The following is a 23,098-nucleotide window of genomic DNA, read 5'->3' on the forward strand; positions in this document are numbered from 1 at the left end:
GCTCTTATACTGAAATTGTTTCTTTGTAATCGAGCACTTTGATGGAATTCTTTTCCAAAAACAGTAAACAGATATATATATATATATATATATATATATATATATATATATATATATATATATATATATATAGAGAGAGAGAGAGAGAGAGAGAGATAATCTGTCTATCTGGCATTTTTAGGAAACTACTGGACCGATGACTTAAATTTTGTATGAGCCTTTCTATGATAAGGTGTAGTGAAATAAGTATTATAGTATCTGTTTGATGCACAATTAGGGATTAGGGTTTTAGTATTTATTGCAAAAAATGAATACAAATTTAACCATATTCAACCATCAATTTGTCATAAAGCACTCATTCTAAGTCACCAAGCCATAATTGTGTGTGTGTGTGTGTGTGTATATATATATATATACTAGGCCTGGGTGCCCAACCTTGTGCCGGGTGTTTGGAGGTGTGTGTTGAGAAAAAAAAAAAAGTGGTAGTAGGCAGGCAGGCTCCAACCTGTACCGTGAAGGAGGAAAAAAAGTGAAAAAAAAACGTGACATCTTTGCTGTTGTGTCCATCATAAAACCGGAAGTGGCGAAGATTTAAATTAAAGCTAGTCAATCGAAAAGATGGGATGACTTTCGAAAATATTGGCGAAAAGGCAACCTCTCCTTATAGAAAAATGCCCAGTTGAGGGTGAAGGAATTAATGTTTTTAGCCAATTTTTAGCTTCCAAACGATACTAATCTCGTGAAAATCCGTTGTCTCTGTCGAAAAGTTTAGGCAGACATACAAACATATATACATACATTTAAACAAACGTGATATATATATATATATATATATATATATATATATATATATATATATATATATATATATATATATCTTTTTTTTTTTTAAAAAGGAGTCACTACTTATCAAGGCCCAGAAGCCACTCGAGGATAAGGGTTAATGCATGTACAGAAGTCAATGGGAAAATATCATAGTAATCGTTAGTAGTGGAAATTTGGTAAATGGATTAATTAAGGAGAATGGCTCATCAAGAACTTGTTCACTTGAAGACGATCATATTGTAGTCAGTTGGAAAGCAGCGGAACAGAACAGAGTTCCACAGGTGTGCAGTTCTAAGAAAGAAACTTTGTTCATCGAATCTACATTTAGGTTTAGGCACAGATAAAAAGAGGTAGAAATTATTGATAGTGGTTTCAGCTAGACGAGTGTTTATCATGAAAGTCAGGCCAGGGGAGACCATAGATTGGAGCTCAGACGAGCACTTGCCATGAAAATAAAAATAAATCAGAGACAGGCTCGCATCGTCTCTTCTGTGGAAAAGAGGTTGCAGAGAAGAGAAAAGGGCATCCCTCACTAGGCTACAAAGTCTATTTTGAAATATATCAAGGCAGGATAAGCTGCTTCTAGCAGCTCCTACCCAAATATGGCAACTCCATCCTTGGACGTACTTGGCTCTTAAACAGATAGAGAATTGCATCAGCAGTGAGATATCTACTGGAGAAGTAGAACGATTCCACCATTTTCCCAGCAGCATTGGCAACAGATTTGATGTGCATGTTCTATCTTTGATCAGGAGTAAAGGTCAGACCCAGAAGCTTGTCCAAACATCGAGTCTCCCCCAAGAGGAGGTCCATTCATTTCAATTGAAGCCAGACGGGATTAGAGTGTTGATGATGTAAAGATAGAAGCTTGGTTTTAGATACATTAAAATTAACCAGCCACCTCTTTCACCATTGCACCACGTGCTCAAGAGAACGTGATTATTTGCGGCCTTTGAAATTGGTTGGTTGTTTTTGTTTTACGGCATATCAACTCTTTTCAGGTTATTTAATGCCGAATCCAAAGATTTTGAAGAAAAAATTTTTAATAGAATATATTTGTTGTTTTCAAGTGGGTTTCTATTTAACCCATAGTTGGAACCCTAACAGGTACTACCACTCTGGGTCAGAGCGGACCTGGGAGCAATGGTAATTAAAGGGTGGCTCCACACTCCCCAAAGCCCACAAGCTGGGGCCTCACCACTGGATATAGTTTAAGGTCATATCCAGGACCCCCATTGAGGGACTTTTACCCTCTGCAGGGGAGCAGTCGGTGTATTCTAATGCCCCACCGACAGGGCCGCGGCCTTTGAAGTGTTGCTATATACATAGTTTCATAATTTCATCAGCATAAATGTCTGAGAATGATCTTAGGATGTGATTTAGGAGATCATTGATGTAGATCAGGAAGAGAGTTGGGCTCAGAATGAACCTCTGGAGGTCAGATCAGCTGTGAGCTTCTGATCTGATTTCTGGTCATCAATCACTAATCTTATGAACCTATCAGAGAGAAATGATTTATTAATTAAAAAGACACTAGCAGGGGGCACCTGGTTTTGCCTGGTCATAAAATACACTTGAATATGATATTTTAATTTGTCCAGATTTCGTATATATTTTTATTGGGTCGTGAGTATTTAGATGCCATCAACTAGAATCGAAACCGAAAGCAAAACTGATGCATTCAAAGCTGGAGATGTTACCACTATACCAATGTGGCATGCATATGAACTGATTAAAAATTAAAATAAAAAAATAAGCTAAAATTAATGTATAAAATGTATATATTTTTTTTAATTTAGAACTTTTTTGGCCCACTTTAGATCTATTTTAACCGGCTAAACACCATAAAAGAAGGGTCCATAAAAAATCCAATCATTTGAGGGTCTTGATGCCGCTCTGTGACATTTAGTTTTCGGAGAGATAGAGTTTGAAAATATGGAGACAGACAGACAGACAGACATATAGCCGTTTTATATATTAGATTTCCAGCTATACTGTAGCTGGAGATTTTGTGGAGTAGACCTTTATGCTACACCCTATCAAAGCACTTTGATATGTCAAGAGCAATTGCCCTAGAAAAGAAGCCTCAGTTGAGATTCTCTAAACCTATGAAATATAACTGTCAGCACATCTGCTGTAGATCTAGCAGAATGGAAACCATATTGCATGTCACTGAGGAGGTTATTTTTACTGAAGTGGTTGACTGTTTAACACAGATTTCAGCAACTTACTCATGGTGCATAGGAGACTGATTGATCTTGAATTTTTAAACACGGGACATACTGATGAGGTTTTCCAGGGTGTTGGGAAGCATTTCTCCTTATGACAACACTTAAACAGCTTTGTAAGTATGAGAGCTAGTTCTGGTTGAAGCTTTTTCAGCACTATAATTATAGCTAGGGATGGGGCATTCTACCAGATGCCAGACATTCACTCATACTGTCTCATACATTCCAACCAAGATATCTTTTTAAGATTCTAACTATCCCTTTAAGTGCAATTCTTTAAATCTTTATTGCACTTGGTTCACCGGATATATTTGCTAGGTAGTTTTTGAAATTCTTTATCATGAGTTTATTTGCTCCTGTAATTACTGGAATAACCGAGATCTTCCTAAGATTCCAATTTCTTTTCATGTCATACATAAGACCTTGGTATTTCATTATCTCAACTCTGTTTAACCCAACATCATTGGGGACACTAACTGGAAAGCAGACCAGCAGAACAGAGTTCCACAGGTGGGCAGTTCTAGGAAAGAAGCTCTAATTTATTTTAACCTAGCATCATTGGGGGACTAACTTCTACCAAGGTTGCTTCTTTCTTCTTCTTGTCTTATTATGGGACTATATGTGCTCCCCCACTTGACAACAAATGCTGACCCTTTCATTGTTTCTATGGTCTTCTTGTCTTTCATCTTCTCTTCTGCCCATGTTGTTGTCTCCCATATTGGCAGCTGCTAAGGGGGTGCACATGGGTTCACAAGTATAAAATAAATAAAACCACTCAAAACATATACTCCAAAGCAACAAAAGACTTTGACACATTCCGTATATATCAGTTGGGTTCTGGATGCGTGTGTGACACCATCGTGGAAAACAACCCTGCTAAGCGCTAACATCCACATTTACATTTTTCTAGATCCTGTCTGTCAGTTGACGTCAGATCATCTCACTCTGATCCAAGTCACGACCTGCTTTTGGCTCTCGTAAATTCAAAACTGTCCTGAACCGTCGCAAACCCAAGACTGTCATTAACTGTCTCTAACTGTCGTGAACTGTCACAAAAGTCATTACCACCTCTTAAATCTTAAATTAACTCTAAATATATTCACCTCTATTGTCCAGTCCTTTTGTTCCAATCACTGCCATACTTTGATTAACAATCTTATTTCAGCTGCCTTTTGTGTACCTTAGTGAACAACTTCTTATACCTTTGTTCTGCTGATAAACTTATTTCTTTTTTTTTTTTTGTTTTTGTTACCTGCCTTCAACTGTGTCCAAGTTGAAAGTTCAAAAAACTGTCCTCAACCATTGGAAGCCCAAGATTGTCTGCAAACTGTCCCTAACTGTTGTAAACTGTCGCATGCTTAAAACTAGCCATAAATTAACTCTAAATCATTTGTCCAAATCCATGCCACACCTTCATTAGCAATCCTATTTCAACTTTCTGAGCAACTTCCAATACCTTTGTTCTGCTTATAAACTGATTTCCTCTTTTTTATCATATTTTTACCTTTTTTTTTTACTTCCTAACACTTAGGGAGGGGGGGGGCGACAGTATCACATCATATCCCTGAGAACCCTTATCCCTGAGTGGCTTCCGGGCCTTGATAAGTGGTGACCACAGTGTAAAAAAAAAATTTTTTTTAAATATCACTGTCAGGTTTTACAAGCTAGCACTAGCGACCAAACTCCAACCTCTGTCTCATCACCAAAATATTGCATCTCTGTGTCTGTTTTACAAGTATGTTAATGGAATGTGCTCCAACGAACTCAAAACACTTGTACCTCCTCAACGTAAATATCCCCAACTAACCCAACAAGCAGCAAAATCCCACACCTACACTGTAGAGATGCCTAGATGTCATAAAATCATCTATTCAAATAGTTTCTTCTCTCAAACTGCTAAACTTTGGAATCCCCTCCCAGGTCCCTGCTTCCCTAACTGTACTGATATGCAGAAGTTGTAGAGTAATTTTTGATTTTTATAGAAATCACCAAGATAACACATGAAGTCACTTGATGCAAAGAGCTAACAAGAATGAAAGGTGATCATTGCAAAAACAAGAAATGCCTAGTGACCTTAGTCTTGATCTTTTCAAGACTGTAAGTCAAAGGAAAACAATGAACTGTCCTTGGAAAAAAAAAACTACTGGAATAGGAAGCTATATTATAATGAGGTAGTAAAATAATGTTATACCGGCCTTCCTTGAACAGAGGAATTTACACCGATTAGCACTATAAATAGTGCTAGTGATTCCAACACCGGCAAGAGAGATATGACTGCACTTCAACTGCTAGCCGAGTGCCCAGCAGATATACACGCTTTCCTATCTTTGTACATTATTGTTAATACACTTGTTTCTTAACCGAACCTCGACTTGATTGTTCTTATTTTCACTGTTGTTCCACGACACAACAAACAATGAATTGATGCCGACCTCTAGACCAACGAATCAAACGAACTGAAACAAAGGAAACAGGGAATAGATCAGACAATTCTGATGAACACTTTTCTAGAAAAGACTGAGACTAGCAACATCACGTTTGTAAGAGAGAGGTTGCAGTAAAGAAGAAGCGATAAGAGTCAATCAAATGACAGGTACGTTTCTGCAATTTGTCAAGAACCTCCGAATGGGACACAAATTCACCAATCCAAATATGACGACAGATCTAATAGTAGTTTTGTAGAGATAGAGAATAACTTTCGGTGAAAGAAAGTGTTTAGAGTGAAAGAGAGAACTGATTTTACAATAAGTGGAAAAAGCAATGGATTTAATATGTATGGACTCCAAGAAAGGTTTGATGAGAAATAAAGATCAAGAAGTTTTAGGGTCGATTTCTCATTGAAAACAGAACCATCCATAAGAAGAAAAGTTTTAACAGGATTAAATAAAACAAACCATTTCTTACAATCCATAACTGAACCAAATCAACTTCTAGATCAACTGAATATTTCAACTGATGCAAGAAAGATAGGAAAAGATACTTCATCCAGAATTACTTGCAAGATTTGATCAGAAAGAAAATACTTAACAATGCCAAGAACTTTACCACCAGTACCATAACCTCGAAGACCAGGATGCCACACTCTGTTGAACCCCTTTGAAATGTCAAGCACAATGACCTTATCCTCGTTTGAATTATCCATAAATCGACAGATCCGTTCAGTTAAAACAGTTAATAGTTCAGCTATTAAACAAAAAACCATGAAAGCCATACTGAACATCACTAAAGAGGCCCAGATTTTCTAGAAAATTAATAAGCTTATCATTGACCAACCTCTTAAAAACTTTGCTAATAACAGAGAGAACACTAATAAGATTTAGTTGGCTCTGACTGATCATCAGCATTTTTAAAGGTACAAAAGAGGACTCCTTCCAACAAGAAGAGGAACAGGACTGAGATAAACAGAGATTGAATAGTATGGAGAGGATAAAAGAAAGTTCAGGTGCACAACGTTTGAGGACAACAACAGGAATCAAATCAGGACTGGAAGCCTTAGATTGGTCAAAACCAGTAAGAATTCTGACAACCATCTTTGGAGTGGTAATTATAGAATCAAGAGTCTGATCAACTTTTGAAGAAAAATCCGGAATAAAAGCACCAGAATCATTGATAGAAGAATTGTCAGCAAAATAACATGCAAAGCGATCAGCCTTATCCTTAGAAGATGAAATGACCTGTAGCCCATCAAAAAGAGAGGGAATAGCAGACTTACCACTATTAATAACACTATTGTAGATTTTCTAGAAAATCAGAAGACGAGATAGAATCACAAATCCTTTGTAACAGCTCGACTTAGCCTCAGAAATTGCTCTCTTGCAGGCATTGCTAGCTCTTCTGTAGGATTGTCTAGAAGCCTCAGAACCATCTCAACGATACTGAAGTAATGATTATGATTGGTAATGACACAAACATGTAAACCAGGAAGGCAAATGAGGTTCAGTTTGAAACTGACGAACAGGCATTTTGCTTCTCAACTCCCTACATAGTATCTCTGTAAATTTAGTTCCAAATAGTCGTCCGTTACATAAAAGGGTTACTGTGCATTGTTTGGGGTGAATTAACGATAAAAAAGAACCACAGAAATTACATAGTGGATAGTACATGCACGTTATTACATTAGTAGTATTAAATTCACTGCAGCATAAGGTGGTGTTCAATCTCTATTGTAACAAACTGAACAGCGTTTTGTAATGGACAGAAAACAGCCGATCGTTTTGTTAAATAGTAAGGAAGTTTAAAACGATATGACATGATAAGATATTACTTAAGAATCGTTCATAAAGAAGGAGTCATGTCCCAGAAATCTGTAGTTGCACTATTTCTTTTCTATGCCACTAGCAAAGCGGAAGGCAACGTCAGCAGCCTAATAAAATGATCCTTCTCACGAATTCGGGATCTAGTTCTGTTTTTTTTTTTTATGTTGTTGTGCCAACTTTGATTCCAGAATGAGAATGCCTTCCCACGAAGAGATGATCTCGGATTTAGTGCCCTCAGTTTCAAAAAACCGCTGTGGTTGATCGTTAAAGTAATGGAGTTAGGGTATGATTTAATTGCACTGTTTAAAATTTGTTGATTTACATCCAATTGCAAATGTATACTTTATTTAGTCCTGACATACAAAACATTACGCTCTCTTTTAAAGGGGGAGGTAATTTAACTGTCTCTCCTGTTGATATATAGTAGTTGACTTATTGGATAGTGATGTCTTCAACAGTAGTGGTAGTAGCAGTTACAGAGATATTGGTCTTTTTTAGTCTTATTTGTACGTGCAAAAAAAGAATAAAAATATTTGTTTTGAGATTTGATTTACTTTTTGAAGTATGTACGGTAAAATAAGCTGCATTTTCCTCTTCCAAAATCTGTACGATGACAAAGGACTTGAAACCTGTGTCCAATCACTTTGATGTCTAATTACCAGATGCAAGAACTCTCTAGCTTTTCTGTCACATACTTCCTATCATGACGCAACTACTAGTGCCTCGTTCTTCTCTTTAAAGTCTGTCAATGTGTAAAAAAAAAAAAGACTGTGCCATTGTTGGTTTTCTTTGAATACAAGAAAGACAGCATTCTCTCTCCGTTTTTCTGCTCCCTGGAACAGTCTGCTAGAGGAGGCTGCAATGATGCCTACCATATCCAGGTTTAAAGAGGCTTTAGACAAACATTCAGACGACGTGTGGATGTACATAATGTCTACTTGTGTTGTTGCACTTTGCTAATTTTTGCCAAATAAATTTGATTTAATTTGAAAAGTTAATATGAAATTGATCCAGCCCCACCGCACAACTCGAAGAACCGTCACGGTTGCCAGCTGAAGTCCTAAATCAAGATGGTTTCTCACCTCTACGGTCTTTAAACATGTCTTGTTGAATTTTGCTATTCTTTACCAATAAGATTGATTAATATAGCTGTTAGATAATAGCAGGGGTTAAAAGTGTTAATTGTTTATCTCTCTCTCTCTCTATATATATATATATATATATATATATATATATATATATATATATATTTTTATAAAGTAATAGGGTTCGTGAGTTTCTGTCTGTGTGTACAGCTCTCCATCATCAACGAAATATAAAGGAGGTAAGAGGGTAGATCTCTCCTGGTAGAGAAACATTAGAACCCATTTTAGGATGTTTCTGTTATAGGAGACATAAGAATCTATGCCTAATTTCTTTATATACTAGTCTACAAACCACCCCCATATCGAATGACTTATGCTCATTTGCATATCACATTATATTAAATCTCTTTAACTAATTACCTCGACCTTATTACGTATTGGAAATATTCTAATCATTTCAACTGTACTATTTACAAAATCTATTTAACATTTAATTATTTAATATATTTTCATTTAATTTTATATTCGATTTATTTCACTTTACGTATATTATCAAAACAATTCATTGGCGAGGAAAGCTTTATGTTTTGGGATTGTATTGAAAATGTAATGGAAATTTCAATTTCGTTCCGTTTTAATCTTTTATATTTTACTTGCCAATATAATTGAAAGAATACAATTCAACTATCGTAATTTTATATAAATAAACAAAAACAAATATTTTAAAATAAAACTTTATTAAAAAATAAATAATTTTATTTTTAAATGAAAAAAATCAATTTAGTAAAATAATTGTATTAAACACCCCCAGCCTTGTCAGCAAACCTGTAAACCTATAAAAGTTAACATTTCGAATGTAAACAGTGATTTTTCGATTTTGTTAGCGCTTGCCGCAATTAAACACAATTAAAACGGAACTAACTTTATTTCCATTCTATTTTTTAAACAACCCCCAAAACATAACGCTCTCTTCCAGTTATAGCCAATTTTTTTTTAATTAAATAAAACAGGTCAAAATAAACAGATAAGCGCATTTTCTTTTACATTTTTCTTACAACCATTGTCATTTAACCAACTGCAGGATATCGTTACTTTTGTGGGGTTGTTTTGAAAATGGCACGGAGATTATAATTTCGTTCCAATTTAATCTTTCTGGTCGAGCCTATTTCGAAAGCCTGTTTATCATAGATTTGAACTACAAATAATTTATTACATTTTGATTATTACTATCTTAAGACTTAAAGCTTATATTTATTTCATTTTTCTATTTATATATTGAATTAGTTATTTCCAGTCTTATTTAAACTTAGTGCTTTCTTTAAACCGGATGAACCTTTTATAAAAATATGAGTTTAACGTAAAGAACACGAACAAGGTTTTATTCAACTGAATTTCTTCCAGTTTACTAACAAAATATATAAATTTAAAAGAGATATAAATAATAAAATAAAAAGGTTATGTAATTTAAAAGAAATACACGTACTCACAAAAGCAGAACTTTTTTTACACATTTTTTTCTTTAAAACCATAACAATGAGACTAACAATTACCTAGATCTTAGTAATTATTTGTTTTAATGGAACTGTTTTAATTGTACTGTTTACTTAGTTAACCTAAGTTGGTATTACATTTATTTTACATTTACTTTTTTTTTTAATTATTACTTTTAGACTGTGACGTTTACACCCGGAAGTAATGAGTCACACGTAGGTCGCTTTTATTCATTCCTTTTGGTCAAGATCAAAGTGTAGTATCTGTTCTTCAGATGCTGCACTTCATTTTCTTGTTCTCTTTCGGTGGAGGAGAAATCCTTCACGACTGAGACAATTTTTATTTTTGTACCTTTTCTCCACGTTAAAAAACGACCCTGGTGTCTAACTCTGTCCCGTGGGGAGGCATAGTAAATAGGTACAATATAATTGTTTATAATTGTACTATTCAGAAATATTATTTATAGTTCGTCCATTTCAGTTAGTATACATTTCCTTTACGCTTAATTAATTTACAATCATTAATATCGTTAAACAATTCCGTTTAAAACCGAAATTATGCCACCCAAACGAAGTAGAAACGAAAGTGAGGAAGAAAGAATGGAAAGATTGGAAGCTAATAGACTAAGAGTTGTTGCAATTCGCTCCAATGAAAACAATTCAGATAGAGAAAGACGTCTAGAACTTAACAGGATACGTCAAAGAGAAAGGAGAGCAAGACTGTCAGATTTGGAAAGAGAAACCCAACGTGAAGCTGACAGAACTAGACATGCTGTAAGGCGGTTAAATTCATCACAAGATGAAATTCAAGAAAGGCAAAGATATGCACTGGAAAGAGAAGCAATATTACGATCGAATGAATTATATGAGGTAAGTAGACGTACACAAGGTCAGTTGAGAGTGGCTCAACGACATCAGAATGAATCGGAAACCCAACGAAGCTTTCGCCTATACCAAGGGCAACAACGAGAGGCTGCATGGAGAGAGAGTATGACTTTGCCCCAGCAATTGACAGAAAACGAGGCAGCTAGACAACGAATGACTGCTTTGAGACACCATGAAATAGAACACTGCAATAGAAAAGGATTGCTCTACAACAAAAATGACTCTCTCACTACAGCTGATATAGGAAAAATGGACAAAGTATGTCAACATTGCTCAGCTGTAAAATTTAAAGGAGAAACCCCTGGTTGTTGTTGTTCTTCTGGCAAAGTTGTGCTTGATAGCTTTCCACCACTGCCTCAGTTGCTTCAAGATTTGCTCTCCGGCAATGGTCCCATCTCTAAAGATTTTCTGCAAAATCTACGCAGTTATAACAATTGTTTTGCAATGACATCATTTGGTCACAAAATTGCGGCAGTACATGGGTGGAATCCTTCTTTTAGAATTCGAGGCCAGGTTTGCCACCAGATTGGGAGTCTTTTACCACCTGAAGATGAAACAGCAAAGTTTATTCAAGTCTACTTCTTGGATAGTCTGGAAGAGGAACTACATAATCGGGGACGTGACAGTAGACTCAATAGAGACATTCTCCAAAGTCTGACTGAATTTTTACATGAGAACAACAGCTTTATTTGTCAGCTGAAAACAACAAAGGAGAGGATTGAAGAAGAACACTTGGTAGAACATAAAGTTGTCATAAGGGAAGACCGAAGGCCGCAAGAAGAGCATCCACGGCGATTCAATGCTCCAACAACAACGTATGAGATTGGAATATTAATGGAGAATGAACCAACAGCTAACCGGGATATTGTCTTGCGTTTTAGAAATGATACATTAAAATGGATCTCCGAACTACATCCCCTCTACGATACTTTAATGTACCCATTAATGTACCCCTATGGTTCTCCATCTTACAACATCTACATGAAGGCATCCAATGGGCGAAAAGTTACCCAACAGCAATTTTATTCGTACCATTTAATGACTCGGCCTGGAAACTATTTTCTCTGGTACCGAAGGCTATTTCAACAATGGCTGGTGGATGTGTACTGCAAGATTGAAACAGAACGTTTACAGTTCCTGAGGCGTGAGCAACAGACCCTGAGAGCTGACAATTATAGCAACTTGAGAGATTCAATTCTTAGGGAGGATGGGAATCCAGAACAGTTTGGTCAACGAGTTGTACTTCCGGCAACTTATACAGGAGGCCCTCGATACATGTTTGAGCGTCAAAGTGATGCCATGGCATATGTTCGGCGAATGGGCCGAGCCGACCTCTTCATCATGTTCACAACAAATCCAAAGTGGACAGAAATTACAGAAAATTGTCTTCAAGGGCAAGACCCTCAGGATCGTCCAGATATTGTTGCCAGGGTTTTCAGGCAGAAGCTAAAAAAGTTACTTGAATTTATTAAAAAGGGAGGATTTGGCAGGTTGAGGGCTTTCCTGTACAGTATTGAATATCAAAAAAGAGGACTGCCGCATGCACACATCCTCACCTGGCAGGCCCCAGAGGACAAACTTCTACCAGAAAAAATGGATCTCTGCATATCTGCAGAGATCCCTGACAAAGAGGAAGATCCTGATCTTCATGCTAAAGTGATGGCACATATGGTGCATGGACCTTGTGGACCATTTAATCCAAATTGTCCATGTATGATTGACAACAAATGTTCCAAAAAATACCCAAAAGAATTTCTTCAGTGTACCAAGCAAGGCCAAGACTCTTACCCCAAGTACAGGCGAAGAAAACCAGAAGATGGAGGCCAGACTGGTACAATAAGGATGAAGAGAAATGGTCGGTATGTTAATCAAGAAATAACAAACCAGTGGATTGTTCCGTACAACAAGGTCCTCCTTCAGCAGTTCAATGCTCACATTAACGTAGAAATTTGCAGCTCGATCCAAAGCATCAAATATGTCCTCAAATACGTGAATAAAGGATGTGATCAAGCAGTGTTTGAACTACAAAGAACTGATGGAGCAGCTAACCAACAAGGCCAAGTACAAAGTCACATTGTGGATGAGATCCAGCAGTTCCAGAATGCAAGGTATGTCGGCAGTTCAGAGGCAGCCTGGAGGATATTGGAACATCCCATCCATGAACATTTCCCCCCAATTGTACAACTTTCTGTTCATCTTGAAAATGGGCAGCGTGTCATGTTCTCAGCTGATACTGCTCTGGAACGAGCCCAAGGTCCACCGCCTGCCACAACTTTGACAGCATTTTTTCAACTCTGCCATGAGGATGACTTTGCAAGGGGTCTCAAATACGTAGAAGTCCCTGAGTTTTACACTTGGAACAAATCGACAAAGAAATGGATGAGAAGAATGCGTGGGGTACAAGTTGAAGGTACTGAAAATGATGATGTATGGAAGGCACCATGCATTGGGAGAATCTACACGATTAGTCCAAAAGCAGGGGAGTGTTATTTCTTACGCCTGTTGCTCAATGAGGTTGCTGGTCCAACTTCATTTCAAAATTTGCGAGCATACAATGGTCAGGTGTTTGAAACACTGTCTGTCAGTTGACGTCAGATCATCTCACTCTGATCCAAGTCACGACCTGCTTTTGGCTCTCGTAAATTCAAAACTGTCCTGAACCGTCGCAAACCCAAGACTGTCATTAACTGTCTCTAACTGTCGTGAACTGTCACAAAAGTCATTACCACCTCTTAAATCTTAAATTAACTCTAAATATATTCACCTCTATTGTCCAGTCCTTTTGTTCCAATCACTGCCATACTTTGATTAACAATCTTATTTCAGCTGCCTTTTGTGTACCTTAGTGAACAACTTCTTATACCTTTGTTCTGCTGATAAACTTATTTCTTTTTTTTTTTTTGTTTTTGTTACCTGCCTTCAACTGTGTCCAAGTTGAAAGTTCAAAAAACTGTCCTCAACCATTGGAAGCCCAAGATTGTCTGCAAACTGTCCCTAACTGTTGTAAACTGTCGCATGCTTAAAACTAGCCATAAATTAACTCTAAATCATTTGTCCAAATCCATGCCACACCTTCATTAGCAATCCTATTTCAACTTTCTGAGCAACTTCCAATACCTTTGTTCTGCTTATAAACTGATTTCCTCTTTTTTATCATATTTTTACCTTTTTTTTTTACTTCCTAACACTTAGGGAGGGGGGGGGGCGACAGTATCACATCATATCCCTGAGAACCCTTATCCCTGAGTGGCTTCCGGGCCTTGATAAGTGGTGACCACAGTGTAAAAAAAAAATTTTTTTTAAATATCACTGTCAGGTTTTACAAGCTAGCACTAGCGACCAAACTCCAACCTCTGTCTCATCACCAAAATATTGCATCTCTGTGTCTGTTTTACAAGTATGTTAATGGAATGTGCTCCAACGAACTCAAAACACTTGTACCTCCTCAACGTAAATATCCCCAACTAACCCAACAAGCAGCAAAATCCCACACCTACACTGTAGAGATGCCTAGATGTCATAAAATCATCTATTCAAATAGTTTCTTCTCTCAAACTGCTAAACTTTGGAATCCCCTCCCAGGTCCCTGCTTCCCTAACTGTACTGATATGCAGAAGTTGTAGAGTAATTTTTGATTTTTATAGAAATCACCAAGATAACACATGAAGTCACTTGATGCAAAGAGCTAACAAGAATGAAAGGTGATCATTGCAAAAACAAGAAATGCCTAGTGACCTTAGTCTTGATCTTTTCAAGACTGTAAGTCAAAGGAAAACAATGAACTGTCCTTGGAAAAAAAAAACTACTGGAATAGGAAGCTATATTATAATGAGGTAGTAAAATAATGTTATACCGGCCTTCCTTGAACAGAGGAATTTACACCGATTAGCACTATAAATAGTGCTAGTGATTCCAACACCGGCAAGAGAGATATGACTGCACTTCAACTGCTAGCCGAGTGCCCAGCAGATATACACGCTTTCCTATCTTTGTACATTATTGTTAATACACTTGTTTCTTAACCGAACCTCGACTTGATTGTTCTTATTTTCACTGTTGTTCCACGACACAACAAACAATGAATTGATGCCGACTTCTAGACCAACGAATCAAACGAACTGAAACAAAGGAAACAGGGAATAGATCAGACAATTCTGATGAACACTTTTCTAGAAAAGACTGAGACTAGCAACATCACGTTTGTAAGAGAGAGGTTGCAGTAAAGAAGAAGCGATAAGAGTCAATCAAATGACAGGTACGTTTCTGCAATTTGTCAAGAACCTCCGAATGGGACACAAATTCACCAATCCAAATATGACGACAGATCTAATAGTAGTTTTGTAGAGATAGAGAATAACTTTCGGTGAAAGAAAGTGTTTAGAGTGAAAGAGAGAACTGATTTTACAATAAGTGGAAAAAGCAATGGATTTAATATGTATGGACTCCAAGAAAGGTTTGATGAGAAATAAAGATCAAGAAGTTTTAGGGTCGATTTCTCATTGAAAACAGAACCATCCATAAGAAGAAAAGTTTTAACAGGATTAAATAAAACAAACCATTTCTTACAATCCATAACTGAACCAAATCAACTTCTAGATCAACTGAATATTTCAACTGATGCAAGAAAGATAGGAAAAGATACTTCATCCAGAATTACTTGCAAGATTTGATCAGAAAGAAAATACTTAACAATGCCAAGAACTTTACCACCAGTACCATAACCTCGAAGACCAGGATGCCACACTCTGTTGAACCCCTTTGAAATGTCAAGCACAATGACCTTATCCTCGTTTGAATTATCCATAAATCGACAGATCCGTTCAGTTAAAACAGTTAATAGTTCAGCTATTAAACAAAAAACCATGAAAGCCATACTGAACATCACTAAAGAGGCCCAGATTTTCTAGAAAATTAATAAGCTTATCATTGACCAACCTCTTAAAAACTTTGCTAATAACAGAGAGAACACTAATAAGATTTAGTTGGCTCTGACTGATCATCAGCATTTTTAAAGGTACAAAAGAGGACTCCTTCCAACAAGAAGAGGAACAGGACTGAGATAAACAGAGATTGAATAGTATGGAGAGGATAAAAGAAAGTTCAGGTGCACAACGTTTGAGGACAACAACAGGAATCAAATCAGGACTGGAAGCCTTAGATTGGTCAAAACCAGTAAGAATTCTGACAACCATCTTTGGAGTGGTAATTATAGAATCAAGAGTCTGATCAACTTTTGAAGAAAAATCCGGAATAAAAGCACCAGAATCATTGATAGAAGAATTGTCAGCAAAATAACATGCAAAGCGATCAGCCTTATCCTTAGAAGATGAAATGACCTGTAGCCCATCAAAAAGAGAGGGAATAGCAGACTTACCACTATTAATAACACTATTGTAGATTTTCTAGAAAATCAGAAGACGAGATAGAATCACAAATCCTTTGTAACAGCTCGACTTAGCCTCAGAAATTGCTCTCTTGCAGGCATTGCTAGCTCTTCTGTAGGATTGTCTAGAAGCCTCAGAACCATCTCAACGATACTGAAGTAATGATTATGATTGGTAATGACACAAACATGTAAACCAGGAAGGCAAATGAGGTTCAGTTTGAAACTGACGAACAGGCATTTTGCTTCTCAACTCCCTACATAGTATCTCTGTAAATTTAGTTCCAAATAGTCGTCCGTTACATAAAAGGGTTACTGTGCATTGTTTGGGGTGAATTAACGATAAAAAAGAACCACAGAAATTACATAGTGGATAGTACATGCACGTTATTACATTAGTAGTATTAAATTCACTGCAGCATAAGGTGGTGTTCAATCTCTATTGTAACAAACTGAACAGCGTTTTGTAATGGACAGAAAACAGCCGATCGTTTTGTTAAATAGTAAGGAAGTTTAAAACGATATGACATGATAAGATATTACTTAAGAATCGTTCATAAAGAAGGAGTCATGTCCCAGAAATCTGTAGTTGCACTATTTCTTTTCTATGCCACTAGCAAAGCGGAAGGCAACGTCAGCAGCCTAATAAAATGATCCTTCTCACGAATTCGGGATCTAGTTCTGTTTTTTTTTTTTATGTTGTTGTGCCAACTTTGATTCCAGAATGAGAATGCCTTCCCACGAAGAGATGATCTCGGATTTAGTGCCCTCAGTTTCAAAAAACCGCTGTGGTTGATCGTTAAAGTAATGGAGTTAGGGTATGATTTAATTGCACTGTTTAAAATTTGTTGATTTACATCCAATTGCAAATGTATACTTTATTTAGTCCTGACATACAAAACATTACGCTCTCTTTTAAAGGGGGAGGTAATTTAACTGTCTCTCCTGTTGATATATAGTAGTTGACTTATTGGATAGTGATGTCTTCAACAGTAGTGGTAGTAGCAGTTACAGAGATATTGGTCTTTTTTAGTCTTATTTGTACGTGCAAAAAAAGAATAAAAATATTTGTTTTGAGATTTGATTTACTTTTTGAAGTATGTACGGTAAAATAAGCTGCATTTTCCTCTTCCAAAATCTGTACGATGACAAAGGACTTGAAACCTGTGTCCAATCACTTTGATGTCTAATTACCAGATGCAAGAACTCTCTAGCTTTTCTGTCACATACTTCCTATCATGACGCAACTACTAGTGCCTCGTTCTTCTCTTTAAAGTCTGTCAATGTGTAAAAAAAAAAAAGACTGTGCCATTGTTGGTTTTCTTTGAATACAAGAAAGACAGCATTCTCTCTCCGTTTTTCTGCTCCCTGGAACAGTCTGCTAGAGGAGGCTGCAATGATGCCTACCATATCCAGGTTTAAAGAGGCTTTAGACAAACATTCAGACGACGTGTGGATGTACATAATGTCTACTTGTGTTGTTGCACTTTGCTAATTTTTGCCAAATAAATTTGATTTAATTTGAAAAGTTAATATGAAATTGATCCAGCCCCACCGCACAACTCGAAGAACCGTCACGGTTGCCAGCTGAAGTCCTAAATCAAGATGGTTTCTCACCTCTACGGTCTTTAAACATGTCTTGTTGAATTTTGCTATTCTTTACCAATAAGATTGATTAATATAGCTGTTAGATAATAGCAGGGGTTAAAAGTGTTAATTGTTTATCTCTCTCTCTCTCTATATATATATATATATATATATATATATATATATATATATATATTTTTATAAAGTAATAGGGTTCGTGAGTTTCTGTCTGTGTGTACAGCTCTCCATCATCAACGAAATATAAAGGAGGTAAGAGGGTAGATCTCTCCTGGTAGAGAAACATTAGAACCCATTTTAGGATGTTTCTGTTATAGGAGACATAAGAATCTATGCCTAATTTCTTTATATACTAGTCTACAAACCACCCCCATATCGAATGACTTATGCTCATTTGCATATCACATTATATTAAATCTCTTTAACTAATTACCTCGACCTTATTACGTATTGGAAATATTCTAATCATTTCAACTGTACTATTTACAAAATCTATTTAACATTTAATTATTTAATATATTTTCATTTAATTTTATATTCGATTTATTTCACTTTACGTATATTATCAAAACAATTCATTGGCGAGGAAAGCTTTATGTTTTGGGATTGTATTGAAAATGTAATGGAAATTTCAATTTCGTTCCGTTTTAATCTTTTATATTTTACTTGCCAATATAATTGAAAGAATACAATTCAACTATCGTAATTTTATATAAATAAACAAAAACAAATATTTTAAAATAAAACTTTATTAAAAAATAAATAATTTTATTTTTAAATGAAAAAAATCAATTTAGTAAAATAATTGTATTAAACACCCCCAGCCTTGTCAGCAAACCTGTAAACCTATAAAAGTTAACATTTCGAATGTAAACAGTGATTTTTCGATTTTGTTAGCGCTTGCCGCAATTAAACACAATTAAAACGGAACTAACTTTATTTCCATTCTATTTTTTAAACAACCCCCAAAACATAACGCTCTCTTCCAGTTATAGCCAATTTTTTTTTAATTAAATAAAACAGGTCAAAATAAACAGATAAGCGCATTTTCTTTTACATTTTTCTTACAACCATTGTCATTTAACCAACTGCAGGATATCGTTACTTTTGTGGGGTTGTTTTGAAAATGGCACGGAGATTATAATTTCGTTCCAATTTAATCTTTCTGGTCGAGCCTATTTCGAAAGCCTGTTTATCATAGATTTGAACTACAAATAATTTATTACATTTTGATTATTACTATCTTAAGACTTAAAGCTTATATTTATTTCATTTTTCTATTTATATATTGAATTAGTTATTTCCAGTCTTATTTAAACTTAGTGCTTTCTTTAAACCGGATGAACCTTTTATAAAAATATGAGTTTAACGTAAAGAACACGAACAAGGTTTTATTCAACTGAATTTCTTCCAGTTTACTAACAAAATATATAAATTTAAAAGAGATATAAATAATAAAATAAAAAGGTTATGTAATTTAAAAGAAATACACGTACTCACAAAAGCAGAACTTTTTTTACACATTTTTTTCTTTAAAACCATAACAATGAGACTAACAATTACCTAGATCTTAGTAATTATTTGTTTTAATGGAACTGTTTTAATTGTACTGTTTACTTAGTTAACCTAAGTTGGTATTACATTTATTTTACATTTACTTTTTTTTTTAATTATTACTTTTAGACTGTGACGTTTACACCCGGAAGTAATGAGTCACACGTAGGTCGCTTTTATTCATTCCTTTTGGTCAAGATCAAAGTGTAGTATCTGTTCTTCAGATGCTGCACTTCATTTTCTTGTTCTCTTTCGGTGGAGGAGAAATCCTTCACGACTGAGACAATTTTTATTTTTGTACCTTTTCTCCACGTTAAAAAACGACCCTGGTGTCTAACTCTGTCCCGTGGGGAGGCATAGTAAATAGGTACAATATAATTGTTTATAATTGTACTATTCAGAAATATTATTTATAGTTCGTCCATTTCAGTTAGTATACATTTCCTTTACGCTTAATTAATTTACAATCATTAATATCGTTAAACAATTCCGTTTAAAACCGAAATTATGCCACCCAAACGAAGTAGAAACGAAAGTGAGGAAGAAAGAATGGAAAGATTGGAAGCTAATAGACTAAGAGTTGTTGCAATTCGCTCCAATGAAAACAATTCAGATAGAGAAAGACGTCTAGAACTTAACAGGATACGTCAAAGAGAAAGGAGAGCAAGACTGTCAGATTTGGAAAGAGAAACCCAACGTGAAGCTGACAGAACTAGACATGCTGTAAGGCGGTTAAATTCATCACAAGATGAAATTCAAGAAAGGCAAAGATATGCACTGGAAAGAGAAGCAATATTACGATCGAATGAATTATATGAGGTAAGTAGACGTACACAAGGTCAGTTGAGAGTGGCTCAACGACATCAGAATGAATCGGAAACCCAACGAAGCTTTCGCCTATACCAAGGGCAACAACGAGAGGCTGCATGGAGAGAGAGTATGACTTTGCCCCAGCAATTGACAGAAAACGAGGCAGCTAGACAACGAATGACTGCTTTGAGACACCATGAAATAGAACACTGCAATAGAAAAGGATTGCTCTACAACAAAAATGACTCTCTCACTACAGCTGATATAGGAAAAATGGACAAAGTATGTCAACATTGCTCAGCTGTAAAATTTAAAGGAGAAACCCCTGGTTGTTGTTGTTCTTCTGGCAAAGTTGTGCTTGATAGCTTTCCACCACTGCCTCAGTTGCTTCAAGATTTGCTCTCCGGCAATGGTCCCATCTCTAAAGATTTTCTGCAAAATCTACGCAGTTATAACAATTGTTTTGCAATGACATCATTTGGTCACAAAATTGCGGCAGTACATGGGTGGAATCCTTCTTTTAGAATTCGAGGCCAGGTTTGCCACCAGATTGGGAGTCTTTTACCACCTGAAGATGAAACAGCAAAGTTTATTCAAGTCTACTTCTTGGATAGTCTGGAAGAGGAACTACATAATCGGGGACGTGACAGTAGACTCAATAGAGACATTCTCCAAAGTCTGACTGAATTTTTACATGAGAACAACAGCTTTATTTGTCAGCTGAAAACAACAAAGGAGAGGATTGAAGAAGAACACTTGGTAGAACATAAAGTTGTCATAAGGGAAGACCGAAGGCCGCAAGAAGAGCATCCACGGCGATTCAATGCTCCAACAACAACGTATGAGATTGGAATATTAATGGAGAATGAACCAACAGCTAACCGGGATATTGTCTTGCGTTTTAGAAATGATACATTAAAATGGATCTCCGAACTACATCCCCTCTACGATACTTTAATGTACCCATTAATGTACCCCTATGGTTCTCCATCTTACAACATCTACATGAAGGCATCCAATGGGCGAAAAGTTACCCAACAGCAATTTTATTCGTACCATTTAATGACTCGGCCTGGAAACTATTTTCTCTGGTACCGAAGGCTATTTCAACAATGGCTGGTGGATGTGTACTGCAAGATTGAAACAGAACGTTTACAGTTCCTGAGGCGTGAGCAACAGACCCTGAGAGCTGACAATTATAGCAACTTGAGAGATTCAATTCTTAGGGAGGATGGGAATCCAGAACAGTTTGGTCAACGAGTTGTACTTCCGGCAACTTATACAGGAGGCCCTCGATACATGTTTGAGCGTCAAAGTGATGCCATGGCATATGTTCGGCGAATGGGCCGAGCCGACCTCTTCATCATGTTCACAACAAATCCAAAGTGGACAGAAATTACAGAAAATTGTCTTCAAGGGCAAGACCCTCAGGATCGTCCAGATATTGTTGCCAGGGTTTTCAGGCAGAAGCTAAAAAAGTTACTTGAATTTATTAAAAAGGGAGGATTTGGCAGGTTGAGGGCTTTCCTGTACAGTATTGAATATCAAAAAAGAGGACTGCCGCATGCACACATCCTCACCTGGCAGGCCCCAGAGGACAAACTTCTACCAGAAAAAATGGATCTCTGCATATCTGCAGAGATCCCTGACAAAGAGGAAGATCCTGATCTTCATGCTAAAGTGATGGCACATATGGTGCATGGACCTTGTGGACCATTTAATCCAAATTGTCCATGTATGATTGACAACAAATGTTCCAAAAAATACCCAAAAGAATTTCTTCAGTGTACCAAGCAAGGCCAAGACTCTTACCCCAAGTACAGGCGAAGAAAACCAGAAGATGGAGGCCAGACTGGTACAATAAGGATGAAGAGAAATGGTCGGTATGTTAATCAAGAAATAACAAACCAGTGGATTGTTCCGTACAACAAGGTCCTCCTTCAGCAGTTCAATGCTCACATTAACGTAGAAATTTGCAGCTCGATCCAAAGCATCAAATATGTCCTCAAATACGTGAATAAAGGATGTGATCAAGCAGTGTTTGAACTACAAAGAACTGATGGAGCAGCTAACCAACAAGGCCAAGTACAAAGTCACATTGTGGATGAGATCCAGCAGTTCCAGAATGCAAGGTATGTCGGCAGTTCAGAGGCAGCCTGGAGGATATTGGAACATCCCATCCATGAACATTTCCCCCCAATTGTACAACTTTCTGTTCATCTTGAAAATGGGCAGCGTGTCATGTTCTCAGCTGATACTGCTCTGGAACGAGCCCAAGGTCCACCGCCTGCCACAACTTTGACAGCATTTTTTCAACTCTGCCATGAGGATGACTTTGCAAGGGGTCTCAAATACGTAGAAGTCCCTGAGTTTTACACTTGGAACAAATCGACAAAGAAATGGATGAGAAGAATGCGTGGGGTACAAGTTGAAGGTACTGAAAATGATGATGTATGGAAGGCACCATGCATTGGGAGAATCTACACGATTAGTCCAAAAGCAGGGGAGTGTTATTTCTTACGCCTGTTGCTCAATGAGGTTGCTGGTCCAACTTCATTTCAAAATTTGCGAGCATACAATGGTCAGGTGTTTGAAACATACAGAGCAGCGTGCCTTGCTCGAGGCCTTCTAGAAAATGACCATCACTTGCATCAAGCAGTAGGAGAGGCAAGTGCCACTCAATCACCTTCAAATTTGCGAAGCCTATTTGTGATAATTTTAACAGCCTGTGAGCCAAGAAATCCTCTTGAGATCTGGATGGCTTTTCGTGATGTAATATCTGAAGACATTCTTCACAGATACAGGCAAGAAGTTAACAATCCAGAAGCAGATTTTAATGAGGACATCTACAATAAAACTCTTTGTCTAATTGAAGAAAAAGTTCTCCTTATGTGCGGTCAACCATTGGCAAGCTATGGATTACCTGCACCAATGCAAGGGAGAGATGAAAGACTCGCGAGAGAGTATCAACGTGAAG

The sequence above is a fragment of the Euprymna scolopes genome, chromosome 14, assembly GCF_053919585.1.
Source record: "Euprymna scolopes isolate OS-2025 chromosome 14, ASM5391958v1, whole genome shotgun sequence".
NCBI classification, from domain to species: Eukaryota; Metazoa; Mollusca; class Cephalopoda; order Sepiida; family Sepiolidae; genus Euprymna; species Euprymna scolopes.